At 36.1% G+C, this 21,662-nt stretch overlaps 1 protein-coding gene across 16 annotated transcripts in view; it reads right to left on the bottom strand.

Moving 5' to 3' along the window:
• MAPK10 (mitogen-activated protein kinase 10) overlaps nucleotides 1–21,662 on the bottom strand; it is a 291,326-nt gene that overhangs the window by 87,055 nt on the left and 182,609 nt on the right. The gene's annotated exons all lie outside the window — the stretch shown is intronic.

Genomic DNA, 21,662 nt, shown 5'->3' with positions numbered 1-21,662 from the left:
CAGATCAGCATCACTTTAGAGTGATTCTGTCTTCTTGGAGTCAACATTCCACTCATTATGCTCTCCTTCAGATCTTTGCATACAGGAATATTGCCTGTATTGATCAGCTTGACTGACCAATGCAATTTGACTATTGCATTTCTCCTAATTTATTACATCGGCATCTGTTTTTTTATATGAGCCTTTAGTGAAGGCTTGTCAATGTGAGTCTGAGTCCCTGGGATACTGACCAGATCCTATAGGACAGTGGGCCAGCCTCCAACTTCATGGGAGATGGATGAGAAAATGCCATCCTCTAGGGCTCTTGACAGGTTCTGGTCAGTTTCTGCCAGGAATGTTGTGGTTTTCTCCCTCCCTGTGGTACTTCTTCCTTAAAGTTATTTTAGGTCTGAATCTCAGCACTGTTGCTTACTAGATGTGGAGCTATGGGCAAGCCACTTACACTTTCTGGCATTAGTTTTCTCACATTAAAAATGGAGATAACAACCTGACAAGATAACTGTAATGAGTAAATGGGATAACAATGCATCTATAGTGCCTCAGCTAGAGTAAGCACTTAATAAATAATGACTATTACTATTTTTAAAATCAGTGTCCTTGTTGGAGTCATTGTTTAATGCAGGCCCAGGATAAAATATAAATTCCTAATGGCATGTGCCACAACCTGACACGTATATAAAAATCATCAGTTTTTAATCTTTCTACTAATTACAAATCCATTCAATTATACCACTATCTTGGCTACATTTCACAAGTTTGTCCAGTGATATAAAAGTTAAGGGCAAAAGCTTTGTTAAAATCTAGATACATGATAGCCACCTAGTTCTATTACTTTCCATTATAATAAGTTATTCTGTATAATTTGCTTTGAATGAACCCTTATTTCCAGTGATTGCTAAATCCTTTCTTAATGGCTCACAGGGTGTCTTTTCTAACCAATATTAAGTGTAATGTCAAGCTCAGCAGATGTCTCTTATGATCTCTTTCTTTCCCTTAAAGAAATTAGAGTGCTTGCCCGTCTACAGTTATATGGGATACTGTGCTTTGGCTCACTGAATTTCCATTCGCCACCTTGCATCATGTCTTCTTATACAGAAGGGACTTGGGAATTAAATGTACAATTCCCAGACACTCTGCAGCTAGTGCTCTGGACTCCAGTAAGGTCTTGCCACACAGATGCAGCTAGGAGAGATTTGTGAGGCAAAAAGGAGGGCGGTCATCCTCTAACATTTCTTGGTTGGCAAGCAAGGCCTCATGGAGATATGAAATTTTCCTCTGCAGCAGTGATTCATTCTCCAGATTCCTGGGTGAGCAAAAGGGTTGAAGCAAAGGCAACAGCGGCCTCCATGTTCTGGGGCCCAGTCACCAGCATCATGGAGTAGCAACAACAGCAGTATTAAGTACACAGTTTCAGCTCTCTGATTCCTAAATCTCAGTTGCAGCCATGTATCCTGGAAGCTCAGTGGTTCTAAGACACTCTCAGAGGTAAGAGCTCCCCTTGTGATTCAGCTCTCTGGTGTCTGGGAGTCATTCCAAGAAGCCCAGACTAGAGCTCATTTCTCCAGGTCTTCCAATGATTTTGCAAGCACCCAATTTCCTGTATTAAATCTTTGCCTACTTTAAACGTTTCTGTCTCCTGCCATCAACCCCAGAGGACACTATGGTCTTTCCCATTTTCTATAATTCCTCAGTGATTGCCGGCAGCAGTTTAGCAAATACATCTGCAAAATTGGCATCGCTGGTGCTATATAATCAATCACAACTTAATGTCTGAAAGTTTTCCATTACTGTTTAGTCATCTTTTTTTTTTAAGAGTCTTGGTCTATAGCACCTTACTTTTTTTCTTTTATCTTCTTTTATCTTCATGGAGATAAGAGATAAATCTTTATGAAGATTTTCCAGCAAATTCCAGTGGTTACCATACTAACTTACCTCCGCTTCAATCAGGTTTATTTATAAAAGAAAGACATAGCATTTTGTTGTTATGCTCCTGTCTTTTAATCCAGTTTTATGATGGTATAAAGTTAAGTTTACTTCCTTGAACATATTTATATAAACATACACACAGAGACACGCACACATGCACAAACACTTCTCTGTAGGTAACTGTTATTCTCCACATAATTATCAGGGTTGTTTTTCCCCCTTCTGGAAACCTCTTGCACAAATATTCTTCTTCCTAAGTAATAACCATTTATTCAATAATCTTTCTTGTTCCCTTTCCCTTTCACATTTAAAATGTTCTTGATCATATTAACATGTTTATGGGCCAAAAAAAATTAAAAAACAAAAAATATCTCTAGGCCTATGAGAACATTATGTCTTAAAAAAAATAACAACACAGCTTTAAAAACCTTATCATTGCAGCATCTGAAACATCTTAAGCTATAGCCTGGCAGGCCAAATTCCATCCTGGGAGAAACTATCTCCTTCATCGCTCTTTTCTCACTTTCCCACATTCTCATTTGACTTTTCCCAAAGGCCTGGACTTCGGTTGAAAGCTACCAAAAGAGTTTCTTCCCAGTGCCCTCAAATATCTCACTTTTGTACCCAAAATTCCAGTCCATACAGATTCTGTTGAGACACTGATTCCACCCTGGAGAACCCTGTTCGGGAAGCTGCCAAACTCTGCCTCAGGCTTTTACAATCATTCCTCCCCCTGCCAGGCATGCTCTTCCCACATCCTCCCTTACCTGATTCCATCCTCTGATTCAGGTTTCAGTCCAAATATCATCTCCTCAGTGGAAGCCTTCCCTAACCATCCCATCACAAGTCAAAAGTTGACTTTTTTTTTTTGTTATTGATTAGCTGATTTTGTCACTGAATTGCTGGGCTGTAGCAGTTTCCTTATATTTTGTTGGGGAAGCTTTTGATTACAAGCAATAGAATTCTAGCAGTGACTTAAATAATAAAAAAATTAATGATACTACATAATATAAAGTCTAGAATTAGGCATATCCAGTTTTCAGGGAGACATTACAACTCTTGTGGGCCTAGATACTTTTGGCTGTTGATTTTCTGCAAATTGGTTCTCAGCATGTTGGGCGAAAAAAGCCAATGGCAGAACTTCATTAGTGCATCAAAGGGAGTGCACTAATGACTGCTGTGCTGCATTACTAAGTTTCCCCTTCTATTATCCCAGCTGCTGGGAGAGCTGCTGGCAGACAGTCCCTCAGCTCTTAACCCCCTTTGGGTAGAATTTCAGCCAAAAAGATCTGCTTCACCAAAGTCCATGCTTTCTTCTTAGGCAGTCTTCACTCAATGACTGATGAACCTGGATTATAAAAGCCTGCCCCCCTCATCCCAATTTAGGACAGCTGGTAAGGCTCAATCCATCTTCAGAACGCCCAGTAGGGTCAGCTGAGGCTTCCATTGAGATTGCATTGCAATAAGTAGGGGCAGCAGGAGCCTCAGAAGTCCCTCCCTCAAAGACAGCAGCAAAAGTAGCAACTAGCCTAAACACTAGAAACTGAACTAGTGCTTTGCAGCCATTCAGTGAACTAGCAACAAAGGGACATTTTGCCAAGACCGATATGGGACCAGCTAAACAAACTCACCACCACCAAAAATTAGATGAACCTAAAGAAGACAGCTGCCCTAGATGGCTGCCCAATTTCCATTTCTTAGTAATTGAGATGGGATGGTGGCATTGGAAAAAAACTGAAGGCTCCCAGAGAAGAACTGCTTCATCTCAGTGAGATGGTGTTATAAGGTGCATGCAGGCACTGCCTCTCTTTCTCTTATTTCATCTTTCTGGTAAGTTCTCTCATGCCCACCCTGATGCCCTTCATGACCATTGAGTGAACCACCCACGTATGTTCAAATCCATGTTTTAACCTACAAAATCCACAAAGCTGCCAGCCTGACATTTGATAAGGTAAGTTGGAAACTTGGAAATTTAGTTTGGCTGGATATGAAATACGTGACAGTACAGAGGCTGGTCAACCGCTAAAAAGCATATAGAGAGCACATAGAGAGTCGTCAGAATATCCTTGGTATGCTGACTTTGACATTTGTGCAGCATAAAGCTATAATTATTTACTTTTTTAATATTTAGTAAACCTTAACTTTTTAATAAACACTTTTGACAAAAATTTTAAAAAATGAGACCACATATCTAATTAAAATACTATATACTGAATTTAGATTTCTTGTGTTTTCTCAGGCACAACCAAGTGAAGACCAGAAAATGATTCTCCTAAAGGAACATCAGTATCTATTTCAAAGTGAGTAATTATTTCAAGAAGACTGTGTCCAAACACAGTGATTTAACACATGCACCTGCAGAAGATGCATTTACAGAATACTCCTGAAACATGACTTTTCATTTAGGTCAGATGGCTATTTTTCTAAATTAGTTTTGTTCATTTTCAGTTCCAAGGTGGTTTTGTTTTGTTTTGTTTGGTTTTGTTTGCTTAACAAAAAGTTAAGCAAAGCTGTTAATGTATTCTATTAGCAAAAAATAATCTTGTAAGCATTTAAACTTTTATATCATGTTACCAAATGCTTCAAATATAAAATAAATACTTTTATTAATAGTTTGATTTTCTATCCAATGACTCAAAGTTTATGAAAATTCAAAGTGAAACATATGACAATAGGGTGAAAACTTATAATTTTAGTTAAAAATGACATTGAAGACCTATCACTTATTTTTTCAATAACATAAACACAAATTATTTTGGAGAATATTGTCATACTAAAAACAATGTTCTGACCAAATTAAGAAATCTATAGAGTAGAAATGGGTTTGAATTGGTTGTGAGACAAATGTAATTCACATTAGGTCCAAATAATTTGCAATATTCTACAAATCAAAATATAATTTACATATACTTAAAACTGCTCGCTTCAGTAGCACACATACTAAAATTGGAATGATACATATACTTAAAACTCATATGTTATATTTCAATTACATATTAATAAAAACTGAATATATAGGTACCAAAATTTATAAATACTTTTATACATACATGGTGGGAATCACTTTATTATAATATTTTGGAGACAAAGCTGATGTAGAATCAAAAACTAAGTGTTTCAGCATTTTCTTGGAAGCCTTCATCATTCTGGTTGACAAACAACTTTGTAAAGAAGTCCTAAATTTTGGATGCTTCCCCTCCCCCCCAAAATCATTTGGAAATCTTTAGTCATGGTATTTAGTAAATAGAGCATTTCAAATTCAGCTTTTCAAAATCTTAGGGGATAGAGGAATAGCTATAAACAAAACTTGCAAATAAAAGCACACTCAAATGCACTGGAGGGAACTGAATCAAGAAGGGAACTGACAGATCAAATCCAGAAAATGAGTTCTCAAAGAGAGGACAACATTTAATTTTGAAACTCCATAAATAGGATTTAGAATATCTTACTTTGTAAGAATAATCATTTGATACAGTTCATAATTTTAGGATACATTCATATGATACATAAGATTTGAAGAGGTTCCTAATTTTGGGATATTTATATTCTGATTGTAAGTACCTATAATTTTTCAGCATCTAAATGTGACAAACCATTAAAAAGACCATAAATAGGGGCAACTTATTTGACAAGTTTCATCTTACACAATTATTTATTAGCAAAGGAACTCTAAATGAAAGGGGGAACAGAAATTTTGTGAAAAAACTTGGGCTAAAACTCTCCTATACCACAATAAAAAATAAAATAGAATTGATAATATTTCTAATTTAGTGGAATTTGTTCTTACAAGGTACCTAAGACCTTTTGAGAATATTTTTCAGATAAACATATTGTGATCTATACTGAAGGTGTCAAGATTTCAAATTTAGTAACTACAGCATACAATTTTGAAGATTTCCAGAAATTTAACAAAAAATTAAAAATAATACAATCACATTAAGAAAAATGTCTTCACTGATCCACTTAAACTCCATTTCCATTACCATGTGTCACATTGTACTACAGAGACTGCCTCTTAATGAATCAATGAAACTGTACTATAGACAGGACTGATTAAAATACATTAGTATATACGAAGAATAATTATTTTTTTCATGTTATATTTTTGATATTTAGGCAATCAATATAAATCAATTTTTAAATCTTATTTGTATTTTTAGTTTATTTCTTAAAAACAAGTTAATTTAAAACAAATTTTAAGGGTACTATTTTTACATCCATCAATGTATTTGAATGTGTCCTTTCTCAATCAAAAACTTCCCAACTTAGAGATAGATGATAAGTTCCCCTGTTGCTCATGACCATAGGGGTCCTGGTTGAAGAGGCTTTTGCATGTCACTCCCTACAAGATGCAAGAGGCAGAAGAAAGGAATTGCTCTTTCAGAATTACTGCTACATTCCCATTTTTAGCCATTTCCTGACATTAAAATTTGAATTATGATATATATCTAGTAGTTTTATTATAACAAGATTTTCCTTAAGAATCTGCATAGTAACCTAGGTAAGTTTCATAAACTTGGATGATGTTAGATTTAGCCAAGGAGTGGAAGCCAATTGAATGCATCATCTTTATTTGTGCAAGTAACTCAAACTCTTGAACAGTTGACTCTCAAATTGGCCTGTGATAAGAAGTTCTATGTTTAAAATTAACAAACTACAGATAGTAAGATGTTCCTTTGGTTCAGAAGTTGGGACTATTTCTTGACACCTGAAAAATTGATCAGATCTGTTAGGTGACTCACAGAAATCATAAATGGTTCCTGCACATAGGACATACGATAGAAATAAACGTTGCCCAACCTATGGGCCCACTCTCTCTTCTTCCAAGCTTACCCCAGCACAGTGTTTCTGGCTATAATCATGACTACTCCCCACTAATCTGACAATTAGTGCAGCACTGCTCACTATGAATGGGCGCCAACATCTCCCAACATATCAATATAGAATTTATATTGGCTATTATACTGGACTTCTTTATATTATTTATCTTTTCTTTATTCACTTCTTCTACTCTGATATTTGGGCTGATATTTATGAAATGGAGTTCTAACTCTACATTTGCTTGTAGTATCATTATAGGAGACTTCTTACATATCACCTTTTAGTGTATCGTTTCCTATCCTCAGAGTTGTACTCCTTAATGGCCAAAATCCTGAAGGATTTAGCTCTACATTCCCTATATGCTTTATGTGTGAAATTATATTTGCTACTGTTAAATGTTTATTCCCAGAGCTTTAAATATGTTAATAAAAAGACATTATTTAAGCTAACTAGGACAAAAATTTAAATAAACTAAGCATCATATTTTTTAAATGACTCTGTTACACAGGATGCCAAAATATTATCTCTAGCTATGATGTCTTTATGAAGGCTCCTGGGTCACATATATAACTGTCTACTGAACACCTCTAGTTGGATGCCTCAGAAATATCTGAAAATTAATATGCCAAAACTAAACAAGTTTTTGTTTTCTCTCTTAACCTTAAATTGCCCCCTTCTGATCTTTCCCTTAAACACCCATTTGTTCAAGTGTACAAGTCATCTGAATATTTCTCTTCTCATCTCCTGCCCATATCTAGTTCATGAATAAGGTATTGTATTTACCTCCAATGTAGATTTTCAAATTGATTCACTTAACTCAAACTCCATTTCCATTACCATGTGTCACACTGTACTACAGAGACCTCCTCTTAAGTGATCTCCTTGCACCGATTCTTGCTTCTCTAAATCTATACCTGACCATTCTCACAGTCTTACTGTATTTAAATTGGTTTATCCCTGCCCACATTATTTTGTGTCTGAGAATCCTGCTTATTTTTAGCACTTATCAAGAAAATGTTTTGAGTAGCAGAACCTTAATAAAATAATAGAACCTCATAAAGTTGTTATGAACATTATGTTAGCTTAACAACAACAGCAAACCTGTCCCACTGCTTGATTTTAAGCATGAGGGCAGGAGAACGTAAATCTTGATCACCATTTTTCCAGTTTTAGTGAGATATAATTGATATATAACATGATATTACTTTAAAGTAAACAATATGATTATTTGATGAATATATATGTTGCAAAATGATTACCACAATAATCTTAGTTAACATCCATCACCTCATATACTTACAACTTTTTTTCTTATGATGAGACCTTTTGAGATCTTTTCTCCTAAGAACATTCAAATACACAATATAGTATTGTTGACCAAAGTCACCATGCTGTGCATTGCATCCCCAAAATTTATGTATCTTATAACTGGAAATCTCTATCTTTTAACCACCTTTACCCAATCCCCTCTTCATCCCATCTCTGGCAAACCCACATCTGTTTCTATATCCATGTTTCTTTTCTTTAGATTCCATATATAAGTGTGAAGATACATTATTTATCTTTCTCTGTCTGACTTATTTTCACTTAGTATAATGATCTCAAGTTCTATCCATGTTGTCACAAATGGCAGAACTTTTTTTACTGCTGAATAGTATTTCATGTGTATATATAGCCACATTTTCTTTATACACTCATCTGTAAACAGACACTTAGGTTATTTTTATGTCTTGGTGATTGTAAATAATGCTGTAATAAGAGTGTTTTTCACTTTGTATTAAGAGTATGGTATGGTGTCTAGCATACAGTTAACACTAAATAAGTATTTGTTAAACAAGTAAACTCATTGATGATTGAAGTACTCCCTGTGGTAGAACAGAGTGAATTTATAGGTCTCAAATTTCCACAAATATGAGTTGAATAGCTATTAAATATTTTTTAAATGTTTTTTTTACTTATTTCTAGGATAGAGAAAGAGAGACAGCGTGAGCAGGGGAGGGTCAGAGAGAGAGGGAGTCACAGATTGAAACAGGCTCCAGGCTCTGAGCTGGCAGTCAGCACAGAGCCTGACGCGGGGCTCAAACCCACGAACCGCGAGATCATGACCTAAGCGAAAGTCGGACGCTTAACAGACTAAGCCACCCAGGCGCCCCTATTAAATATTTTTTAAATCATACACATCATCTTTAAAATTCAAGTAAAATCTAGATTTTTAATCCCATATATCCATGTTTATTTTATTATAAAATTGACCTGCCGTGTTTATCATGGAGCTCTCAGGGTTCTTGACTGTTGCACCCATGCCCCCCTCCCTGGCTAGCCCCCATGCTGAAGCACAAAAACCCCAGTGTAAAAAATGGGAGATTAACAAATAAACTGTTTTATTAACTTATTTTATTTTTAATAAATTTTATTAGCAAAATTTTATTAGTACTTTGAACAAACATTTTGACTCTACTTTCTTCTACCAGTAAATGTTTTCCTAAAATCAAATAATTTGACAGATTTGCTTCAGCAAAGATCAACTAGAATCACCCTCACATTGATAGCTATTGAAATGAAATCTATAGAAACCCCAAACGGAAAGGCTTGATGTAATTATTGACTCTGGGTCAAAAAAACAACAACACTATGCAAAGGCCATTTTGATTTTATTGTAGTGTTATTCAAGTAATCCTAGAATTTGGGATTGGGTTTCTTTCAGTAAGAAGTTTTATTATTCATGTAGCCAAAGGTGTCATTAACTTGGGCTGGAAAAACTTTGGGCATCTAAATTTTAGGTATGCAATAATATTATAAGATAAGTATTAATTATCCCCAGTGTTCAGGTGACAAAACTAAAGCTTAATAATAACAACCAGTATTTATTATATCTAAGCACCTTATCTCCCATTCATTTGCTTCTAAAGTTCTTAACACTCTACATATATGAACTCTGTTGAGCTTCACTAAAACATATAAGGGTTATTATATTATTATAGGTATATTTACTATTCTTGCAACATTTCCACTATTTTGAAATTATTTCAAAATAAAAGGTTAACCATTTTATTATAAATATATAAAATAGCACACATTTGAAAAATTAAACTGTAACAGATATCATATGTCTGTGATACTGTGAGATCTCTTAATTTTTCTTCAGTTTTTCTGGAAATTATTAGAATTTTCTATATTTTCTTTCTTATCTGTATTACTAACAGAAATTACACATATTTCCTTCAGATTTCAGACTTTTTGACTCTAATTTATAGATCATTCATTCATACATTTTATCAACAAATAGTTAAATACTACTTATTGTGATAACAGAGAGTTGATAATAGAGAAGTCACTTCATCACAATAACTACAATTTGCATTTATTTTATGAGCAGATATTAACATTGCCTTGCTGTATCTTATAGAGATTTGGTGAACTAGTAGAGCTAAAAAACTGAAGTACAGAATGGTTAAATGACTTGGTCACAAAAAAATTAGCACATGAGAGATTTGGGGGCACAATTCCCTCCTATTGAAGCTTTACCCCTTGTGTTTATAAAAGAACAAAAATTGAGCTTCCAAGAAATACTAAAAACTAAAAGAATAGAAAAATCACAAAACTGTTTTTTATAAAACCAATTTCTATGATAAACATGTGGTAAAACCAGGTAAATAGTCAGTAAATTCTGCCAGTATTAGTTCTTTGTTTTAAATAAACGTGAAGATTGTTCAGACACGTTTTGGTCCATACAGCATTCTTCTCATATAGCCTATATCCCTAAAAGTTTTATACACTGATAGGAAATTAGCACTTTGAGACTACGCAATGAGATTCCTTTGCCCAGCTATCAAAAAGTACCACACCAATCAAATACGAGTATTGATTTTACCCCTAAATGCATGCCTGCCTCTTGTAATCTCCACCTTCTTCCTGTTAGTTGGTGTCATTAACAGCCTGTTTACTGACCCCAAATGGATTTCCTGACCAGCTGGTTTTAACAGCCCTCCCACTACATCCTGCCTTTGTGCTTTTATGTGTACGCAGTTAGGAACACGAGGCACCCAACATTCATAAGAACCAAAATGGAAAAGATATTTATGTACTCTTTTGTGATGCAGCCCAAGTTTAGGGAAAGGTCAGAATGTATGAGACTGATTTAAAAATAAAAATTCTCTTGTCACAAAGGTTCTTCCTGTGTCATTGGCAAAAACAAAAGCATTTGTGTTTGTATGTTTACATGTGCTTGATTGTATACATATGTACATGCACATATGTATGTTTATTAATCATCTTATTCTGGGACACCATAATTAATATGTAAGTGAGATCATTTGAACACTTAAATTCTGTGTCCTGGGATTGTAAAAATAATACTTCTCTTGGTCTTTTTGCTAAGCACTATTGGGAAATGGAATTCTACTGTGTGTTTCTTTGTAATTTGAATACTCATTTTCGAAACTCCAGTTCATTTAAGACTGTTGTGTGTTTATCCCTTTACTTGCTCAACAAATTTTACTGATCTTCTACCATGTCTCTATTTTTACTTATTGGATATTTTTATTTGGATAAGCTAGAAAAAGGTTGAATTTAAATGTTAATAAATCATGTTATGTTTTATAAAATTAAGCAAAAACTTGCTAATATTTACTGTGATAGATATAAAAAGTTACAAGTTAAGTTTATTGTACTCAAAGAATTGTAACATTGGGGAATACAAAATGGAATAAAATACAACTAAATATATTGGGTCAAAAAAAAGAGTAGGAAATACTAGAAGCTAATAGAAGGTCTAATTTTAAGGAAATATGGAGGATGACAAAGAGGATAATTGCTGGAGGTGATAAAATGGAGGGGGATCTAGTTGCAGGTGTGGGTTAGTTTATATAGGATGAAATACTGTGCATAGCATTAGCAGGGAAAGTGTATTAACTGGATTCAGATGCCAGTATATAGGTAGCTATGGTGGTAGGGGCACCTTATTGAAGTTCATTTTCTTGGCTTTTAGTTTTGCAGTGAAATAGGAAGGAAGATCATCAGCTCAGTGGGAGGATGGGGAGGGGGAACAATGTTTTAAGGAAAGAGTGAAGGGATACGATTGTCACCTAAAATAGTAGAAACGTAAATGGACTAGAGATCCTGAACAGTAACAAAACCCACTTAATCTTGCTAGTCTTGAAATTAGGTATGAATAGTCAATACAACTGAGTGTCTTTCTCCAGCCACATTCTTCTATCTTAGTGCTGAGAAATTAGATTGAACCAGCATTTGAGTTTTGGCAGAAATAAAGAGAGAGAAGAGTTGATGGTTTACACAAGGGATATAGTATAATATGAGACACAGCAGCTAAACTGCATAAAGAAGAAAATGAGTACATGAGTGTGGTCAGGAACAGAAAAACAATGGAAGATTGCCAATTATAGGTCTTTATAGGATTAAAGAATTATTGAAAATAAGGCGCTAATATCAAATCAAATGCATTGTTGCTTCTAGAAGCAAAAATTATAAGTGAGATAGGTTAGTTTCATTTTAATAATTGAAAACACATACAAACGAGATCTGGTTGTTTCGAATATCCAGCAAACAGGCATACAAGAAGTTTGAGTCAAGAAGAAATAGAGAAAATAATAAACATAAAGAATTATCACTGCAGAATGTGATACTGAATTTGAGAATTAAAAAAACCCAAATGCATGTCAAGACTAATATATCAGTTTTAACAGGTAGGGAAATACCTACTTAGCTAGGATTTTATCTTGGCATATGTACTAGATGCTGTATTCTTAAAATGAGAACTATAATTCCTCCCCAGTCTACATCATAAATTATAGCTTTATTGCAGTTTCAAGGTAGAAAATGAGGAGGGAAAAAAAGAGACCTCACGAGCTTATGATCAAATTACTGGCAGCATGTTGTGCCAAAAATGCAAGTAGTCAATTGTTTCAGCATAAATCCTGTTTATAGGTCAGTAACAAATGTAAAATGTTAATGTTAAAAAGTGTTCTACTTAGACACTTCTCCAAAGAGGACATCCAGATGGCCAACAGACACATGAAACAATGCTCAGCATCCCTCATCAGGGAAATACAAATCAAAACCACACTGAGATACCACCTCACGCCAGTCAGAGTGGCTAAAATGAGCAAATCAGAGAACTCTAGATGCTGGCAAGGATGTGGGGAAACGGGCACCCTCCTACACTGTTGGTGGGAATGTAAACTGGTACAGCCCCTCTGGAAAACAGTGTGGAGGTTCCTCAGGAAACTAACAATAGAACTCCCCTATGACCCAGCAATAGCACTGCTAGGAATTTACCCAAGGGATACAGAAATCCTGAGGCATAGGAGCACATGTACCCCAATGTTCATAGCAGCACTCTCCACAATAGCTAAAACATGGAAAGAGCCTAAGTGTCCATCAACAGATGAATGGATCAAGAAGATGTGGTTTATCTATACCATGGAATACTACATGGCAATGAGAAACAATGAAATCTGGCCATGTGTAGCAACATGGATGGACCTTGAGGGTGTTATGCTGAGCAAAATAAGTCAGGCAGAGAAGGACAAATATCATATGTTTGCACGTATAGGAGGATTAGGAGGAACTTGACGGAGGAACAAGGGGGAGAAGAAGGGCGGAAATGGTGGGGGAAAGGGAGAGAGGCAAACCATGAGAGACTCTTGAATGCTGACAAAAACTGAGGACTGATGGATGTGGGGGGGAGGGGGGATGGGCATGGAGGAGGACACTTGTGGGGATGAGCACTGAGTGTTATGTGGAAGCTAATTTGACAATAAACTATTTGTAAAAAAAAAAAAAGTGTTCTACTTGCCACTAAATATTTTTAAATCCTGTTATTTATGAGACAATGCAAATCCCATTTTACATGAATGCTGACATAGACTCTTAAAATACCACATTTAAATTATGAAATAAGACTTTGAAATACTAAGTTGGAAAATATAGTGAACAATATTTGATAAGAGCAATGAAATGAATTGAAGTGTACCAGATCAGAAGGGATTATCAAATATGAACTCAGTGGAATACCAACCTAGAACTCAACTCCAATGTGCACCTCATTTTTGCACTACCTCTAGTGAGAAGAGAAGAGAGTACTCTAATCCATAGAGTTCTCACATAATGAGTTAATAAGCAGTTTATATAACCCTTTATACTCAGATAAAATTTAAACATAATTCCTCCATAATTTGCTTGCTGATGCATGTTAATTTAAAATGGTGAATAGTATAGCAGTTATTCTTGTAAAGATTTTATATTTCCCTTTGTTGAAAACAAAGATGTCCAATAGAACATATTTTTTGTATTGGAAAATGCATCTAACCAAATACATTTATCTTGTTGAAGATTGGCAGCTAATATGAATTTGGAAGCTATTATCATGATCAAAAATGCATTTTCAAGACTATGAAGTCAATCTGATTAATTAGGTCATATAGTTCAACAAAAATTTGCCCCTAACATTTCTGAGCTTAGTCTCAACTCCAATTCTTTTTGCTTACAAATTATATAAGGTTAAAGAGAGCAAATGTTATGCAGTTCACATTTAGATTTTCTAGGGGTAAGACCACGGTCTCCTTATACAACTTCACCAACTTCACCTTCAATCAGGTAAAACTGGAGTTGCTACAGATACTTTTGGGATCCAATGAAAGGGAAATTAACTTAGGAATACATTTATTCTGATTCAGTGGGTTGTTCTATGTTTTACAATCATTTATGTATTTAAATCATTGCAACTTTTCTGAGTATAGGTATGATTTTCTAGGTATGATTTTCAAGAATATTGCTACCACTGGACCCACTCTCCTGGTGGCCAATGTTGTACCAGAGAGTGAAGGGCCAGTAGTTATACCACTGTGTACATACTGCCTGATGCTGGAAGCATGTAACGATGCAGATAGTGGTGGAGAAACAAGGTTTGAAATAACTGAAGCCAGAAGGTAGTCTGGGAATAGTGTTTTCTACTATTGCAGCCCATACTACCCAATGTGAAGGTATTTGGAGGTGGAGTCTTTGGGAAATGATTAGATTGTGAAGGCAGAATCCTCATAAATTGAATTAGTGCCCTTTGAAAAGATGTCCTAGAGTGCTCCCTCTCCCTTTCTGCCATGTGAGGTTATGCTAGAAGGAAAAGACTTTGAACCAGAAAGCAGACCTCCCCAGATACCAAATCTGCTGGTGCCTTGATCTTAGACTTCTCAGCCTCTAGAACTGTGAGAAATAAATTTCTTTTGTTTATAAACCATCAAATCTTTGGTATTTTGTTATGGCAGCCTGAACAGACTGAGACATGTGTCCACAGTTTTGTGTTTAAAGAAAAGTATGAACTTTAAGAAACTCATTTTGTAGGTGTCAACATGTATGAATCCAACATACCTAGCCAGAATTTTTGGTTTAGACATTGAGTCTAGAACCAGATATGTTCAATGTGACTACATCTGAGATTCAGTACTTACTGACAATGTGCTGAGTAAGTTGAGGAGATATCCCATTCCAAATCTAAGCATAAGATGACTTTGGCCACCCTGTAGCAGCAGATTCTCTGCTTCAAACCATTGATAAAGTTAAAAAAATAATAATGTTTATTTATTTTTGAGAGAGAGAGAGAAGAGGGCAGAGGGAGAGGGGGACACAGAATTGGAAGCAGGCTCCAGTCTCTGATCTGTCAGCTCAGAACCCGACATGGGGCTCCAACCCACAAGCTGTGAGATCATGACCTGAAACAAAGTCAGATGCTCAACCAACTGAGCCACCCAGACACCCTAAAGCATTGATAATTTATAAATAATATCTCCAAGGTAACACAAATCTACATAAACTTAGAGTGGGAAGAAACCTTAAGAGTTCATTTCATTTAACATTTCACCAAATGAAGAAATTCTATGTAAAATGCAACCTGTCTATGAGATACTCATCCAGCCAGCTTCTGTTTAACACTTACCAGTAACTGGGACGGGACACCAGTGGTTCAGTCGATTAAGGGTCTGACTCTTGATTTCAGCTCAGGTCATGATCTCAGGGTTCTGAGATCAAGCCCCGTGCTGAGAGCACAAAGCCTGCTTTGGACACTCACTCCCCACTCTCTCTCTGCCCCTCCTCTGCTCTATCTCTTTCAAAATAAGTAAATAAACTTAAAAAAACAACTTATCAGTAACCAATTACTTTCATAAGGAAGACAACCATTGATGATTGCCCCTGACTCTAATAAAGTTCTTTCTTAAATTGAACCAGAATCCCACCCTCTTAATCCTATGATGTTTTCTGGAGCCAGACCAAGTAAGTTTACTCACAGGTGTCTTCAAATATTTGAAGATCTCTTCCATCTCCCTGAAAAGTCAACCTTTTCCCAAACTAAACATCCCTAGCTCCAATTCAATAACCATTCCTTCCCTATGTATATTATCAAATGTAATTATGAATTCATAGACCACTAATTTACTTAGCCAGAGTCATATATCTATGGCACTGAATGTAAAAAGTACTTTGTCAAATGACATTAGTCTCCACCCCATTTGCTCTATTCCGTTACCATAACACACACACACACACACACACACACACACACAATATGGCCTGCTGGAGATGAGAAACTTCGTAATTACTTCCCAGGCTCCCAAACTCTGCTTTATACCAGATGCACAATAAATACTTTGCAAAGCACTAAAAGCACTGTGCTTGTCAGCAGCAATTTTCAAAAGGGAAGAAAAAGCATATTGTGCATTTCTGTAAATAGCAAATGGTCTACTGAATTTTTAGCTAAAAACTAGCTAGAAACACTTTTAATCATTGAGTCAATACCCTCATTTTATTTAGACATAAGGAAATTGAGGCCTAAAGAAAACAATTAGCTTATCCAAAATCACATGTCACATTTGTGACCCAGATTCTATAAGATTTGATTCATGTTCTAAAGAAACATTGAAACATACAAGTCAATCTCAGCATTGTTCATCATCAAGATTTACTTGAAGGGATCATGAAACCATCTTACCACAAGGATACTCTTTACAAAAAATAATACTAGTATCTTAGAAAAAACTATGGTCCCATGGTGAACATGTCCCTTGAACAAAATACTAAGATACAGCATAATCTCAGTCATCCAATGATCAAATCATCCAGATCTTATCATACCTAAATACCTTCACTAAGCAGAACCCTGTTAGAGGAAGAACAAAACCAGGTATATATCGTTTTGGGGAAAACAGTGTCTGAACAAAGCTTATTTCTGTCTCAGTGTGCTCTGCATCAAAAAGTGACTCCCTGGAGCACCTGGGTGGCTCAGTTGGTTGAGTGTCCGGCTTCAGCTCAGGTCACAATCTCAAGCCCTGTATCAGGCTCTCTGCTGTCAGTACAGAACCCACCTCAGATCCTCTATCTTCCTCTCTATCTGCCCCTCCCCTGCACACACTGTCTCTCTCAAAAACAAAACATTAAAAAAAAAAAAATAAGTGACTCCCCAACCCAACCCCATTTAAGTAAAATAAGTGGTGAATTCCCTGGTTGCTGGAAAGTTTAACAATGCAAAATACACTTCTAGTCTTAACATGTTAGTGACTCAGTAGCCATTAGACATAAATTTGTCTAAAATATCTCCAGACATGGGAATATAGATATGTTTGACACATTTCCAAATCTCATCCCCTTTATAAGAAATAACTGTGGGTTCTTGGGTGGCTCAGTTTGTTAAACGTCTGACTCTTGGTTTCAGCTCAGGTCATGATCTCATGTCATGGTTTGTGAGTTCAAGCCCTACATTGGGCTCTGTGCCAACAGTGTGGAACCTGCTTGGGATTCTTTTTCTCTCCATCTCCTTCTCCCTCTCCCACTCTCTCTGTGTCTGTCTGTCTCTCTCTCAAACTAAATAAACTTAAAAAAAAAAAAAGAAATGACTGAGAAAGCCTGAGAAAGGTAAAAGAGATAAGTGTGTATTAGTTTTCCAGGCTTCATAATAAATTACTCCAAATTTAATGGCTTAATATAGCAAACATTTATTAGAGTTTTTGTGAGTTAGGAGCCCATGCATAGCCTAGCTGTATCCTTTCTTCAGGGTCTCACAAGGCTATAATGAAGGTGCTGACAAGCTGAAGGAAATTTTTGGGGCTCCAGGTTCTCTTCCAAGTTTACACATTGTTGGAAGAATTTATTGTCTTGTGGTTGTAGGATGAAGGTCCTTATTTCCTTGTTAGCCGTCAGGCAGAGGCTCCTGTCAGCTCCTTCAGAGGCTCATAGGCTCATTTTGCATAGGCTCATGGTCCAGCTATATGGTGGCTTTCTTTTTCAAAGCCAGAAGAATAATCTCCCAACTCACTCTCATAAGATAGAGTCTTACAACATCACCTAATCAAGGAAGTGATTATCCCATCACCCTTGCCATACTTTGTTGTCTAGAATACAATCTGTTCCATCTGAAAACTAAAGGAAGGGGTTATATAAGAGTTTGATTCATTAGGGGTTACCTAAGGCCATGTTCACCACACACCTTGTTATGGGCTGAAGGTATCCCCTCAAAATTCATGTTGAAACACTACTCCCTAATGTGAAGATACTAGGAGGTGGGGTCTGTGGTAGGTAATTAGCATTATATGAGATCATGAGGGTGGAGCTGTCATGAATAGGATTAGTGTCCTTATAAGAGTCCCTAGATATCTTGCTTCCTCTTTCAACCATGTGATACAGTGAGAAGACAGCCATCTATGAACTAAGAGGTAGGCTCTCACCAGACACAGAACCTGACAATGCAAGCAGCCTGATGTTGGGCTTCCAACTTCCAGATCTATGAGAAATAAACACCTGTTGTCTATACACTACCCAGTTTATGGTGTTTTGTTATAGAAGCCTGAGCTGACCAAGACAAACCTCAAGGCAAAAGGTTTTAGTAGTGAATTCAGTCATCCAGATTTCCTTGTTTATCAATGAGCTTTCACTTTATCTTAAATCATTTATACTTTCTGATATGGAAATAGAACAAAGGGAAGCTATTCATTCGGATTTTAATTGTTCCATAGGAAAAAAACAACACTCGATTATGAAGGAATTACTAAACCACCAAGAAAGTAATATAAATTTCATCCTTTTGATGATCCAGATAATCCAACTAAATGATCTGCTTTGTGCTTTTGTTTTAGGATTCTAAATTAACTCACTATCCTGAAACATCAAGAGATAGACCTAAATTTCAATACAATTCATCCAGAGTTGGCAATTCACCTACTTCTGGAGAGTCAATATCCATGCCTGCACTTTTGGAGCACAGGGTAGGTCAATTCTAAAGTAGTGCCACTGTAGTGGTTTTCTCCCTCCATTTTAGTTAACAAAAGTGTAGGCGATTCCAACCCCCAAAAATCAACTAATATAATAAAGGACATATTTGTTATTATTTTTATAGTTATTTCACTGAATAGCATTGTTTCCTTAACATTATTTGTAGGACTTTTACTTTGCTGGGAGAAGAGGGAGAATAAAAAAAGAAAAAATATTGTTAGTTCCTTTGGATTTGAGAAGAAAATCAATTTTTTTGGGTCAGAATTAAAGAGGATAAAGTACAGGAATTAACTATCTTCTATACACCCAAAGATATTTCTTGGCACTTTTTATGCTCCTGCACTGACATTGAAAACAAGGCTCAGAGATTATGAGAAACCTATCTCAGCTAGGTCACTCAGCTAGTCTATATGGTGATGGCACTGTACCCACCCAGTCAGATTTTTAAATCAAAGTTTCTTTAGTGTTTGTTTCTTAATCTACAAGCTGTGACTCAAAAACCAGGGAACTTCAGGTGGATAATAAAACTAACTCAAATAATGATGCTAAAGAAATATGTGAACCTGAAAAGAGTAATTTTTAAGTCAATCACAAAAAGTCTACAAAAAACCCACAAAGTAAACATGTAATGAATATAACGAGCTCACAATGTACATTTTTGCCCACATGATGTTAAAATAAAATTTTAATATTAGATTTTACATATTGTCACAAAAATTTAAATATTAGACTTCATACACACATACACACACTATATGTAAAAGAGAGATATATATATATATATATATATATATATATATATATATATATATCCTGCTTCTCTAAAATAACCTGAAGATCTGACAACAGTGTCCAGAATTTCCTCCCAGTAATAACCAGAGCTACCCACTGCAGGCAAATTATGAACAGGCAATGTTTACTCAGGACTCAGTATCTCCACAGGTAAAAATAAATACAAAGTCAAGTAAGAACATGCACTATGGTTTCAACCATCTACACTCTGTACACCCAGGTATCCTCCCGTATCAGTAACTGTTTGAGGAGAAAAAGGTCAACTAGTCCCCCAGAACCTGAGAATGATGACCTCTGGGATCCAGAGCATTTCATTATCCCAGAGTCCAGTCTCCCTGTATTTGGGGAGAGTTGGATATTTCTGGCCACATGGACCGTCAGATATGTTCAGAATGAAGCCCATCTCTCAGGGCCATGTCACAATTCTCAAATAGGGCCTTAGGGGAAAAATATCAACTCTTTACACATCTATCTCTAATCTCTACAGGACCACTACAAAGTTCTACAAACAGTAAAAACAGAAACAAATTACTTTTCAAAAAGCTGGCTGTTTGTTTTTTCCTGGCAGAATACTGTTTTGCATATACCAGCAATACCAAAAGGCTATTCAAATTCAAAGCAGTATTTTAATGAACATATTATTACTAGAAGAAATTTAAAAGTAACTCATGGTCCTGAAAACTTTATGTTCCAAATATCAAATATTCTTATTTTCCATCCATTTCAATGAGTAAATTATAATACAGTGTATATTTTTAAAGCAGTGCTTTCAAAAACTCATAGTCATTGGAGTCGGACAATAAGAGTTTTAAAATTTCAGGGGCACGTGGGTGGCTCAGTCGGTTGAGCGTCCAACTTTAGGAACTACTAAGGAAGAGGAATATGCACTTAATTAGAGGCAGCTGATCTGAGTATGAACCTCAGATCTATCTGTTATAGGGCACATTCAGAATCAACGCAACATTGAAAAGAACAATGAATTGAAAGTCAAATCCTCTAATCGGCAAACATTCTCAGTTTGAACCCGTTTTCTACCTGTAAAACAGGCAGTTAGATGATATCTGTATTCTCCTCTATAACTTAAAATTATATGATTATCCTCAAATATCTTCTTTTTTCTTTTTTTAATAGTTTATTGTCAAGTTGGTTTCCATATAACACCCAGTGCTCACCCCCACAAGTGCCCTCCCCCATGTCCATTACCCCTTTCCCCTCACCCCCACCCCATCTACCTTCAGTTTGTCCTCAAATATCTTTTAAAACAAAGGTTTTCTTTTTTTCTTTAAAAAATCTTTTTAATGTTTATTTATTTTTGAGACAGAGAGAGACAGAGCACGAGCTGGGGAGGGGCAGAGAGAGAGGGAAACCAAATCTGAAGCAGGCTCCAGGCTCTGAGCTAGCTGTCAGCACAGAGCCTGACATGGGGCTCGAACCCACGAGCTGTGAGATCATGACCTGAGCCGAAGTCAGACGCTTAACCGACTGAGCCACCCAGGCATCCTATCAAATATCTTGGATAATTATAAAACAGAAGATGAGAGAAATGTAAATAATAACGCTTATCCTGAAAACATTCAGAGCCAGGTTAAAAGCTCTATGCCTGTTCTCTTTCTGTCCCCAGTAGTATGATTTGCAGAGTTTGAACAAAAGAAAAACAAGAGGGGAACGGCTGGGTGGCTCAATTTGTTAAGTGTTTGACTTCAGCTCAGGTCATGATCTCACAGTCTATGAGTTCGAGTGCCACATCAGGATCTGTGCTAACAGCTTAGAGCCTGGAGCCAGTTTCAGATTCTGTGTCTCCCTCTTTCTTTGCCACTTAAGCTCTGTTTGTCTCTCTCAAAGATGAATACACA

This window comes from Crocuta crocuta, unplaced genomic scaffold (assembly GCF_008692635.1).
Source record: "Crocuta crocuta isolate KB4526 unplaced genomic scaffold, BGI_CrCroc_1.0 scaffold134, whole genome shotgun sequence".
NCBI classification, from domain to species: domain Eukaryota; kingdom Metazoa; phylum Chordata; class Mammalia; order Carnivora; family Hyaenidae; genus Crocuta; species Crocuta crocuta.
Note: the sequence above shows the minus strand (reverse complement) of the source record. Positions and strands in the feature narration are given on the sequence as shown.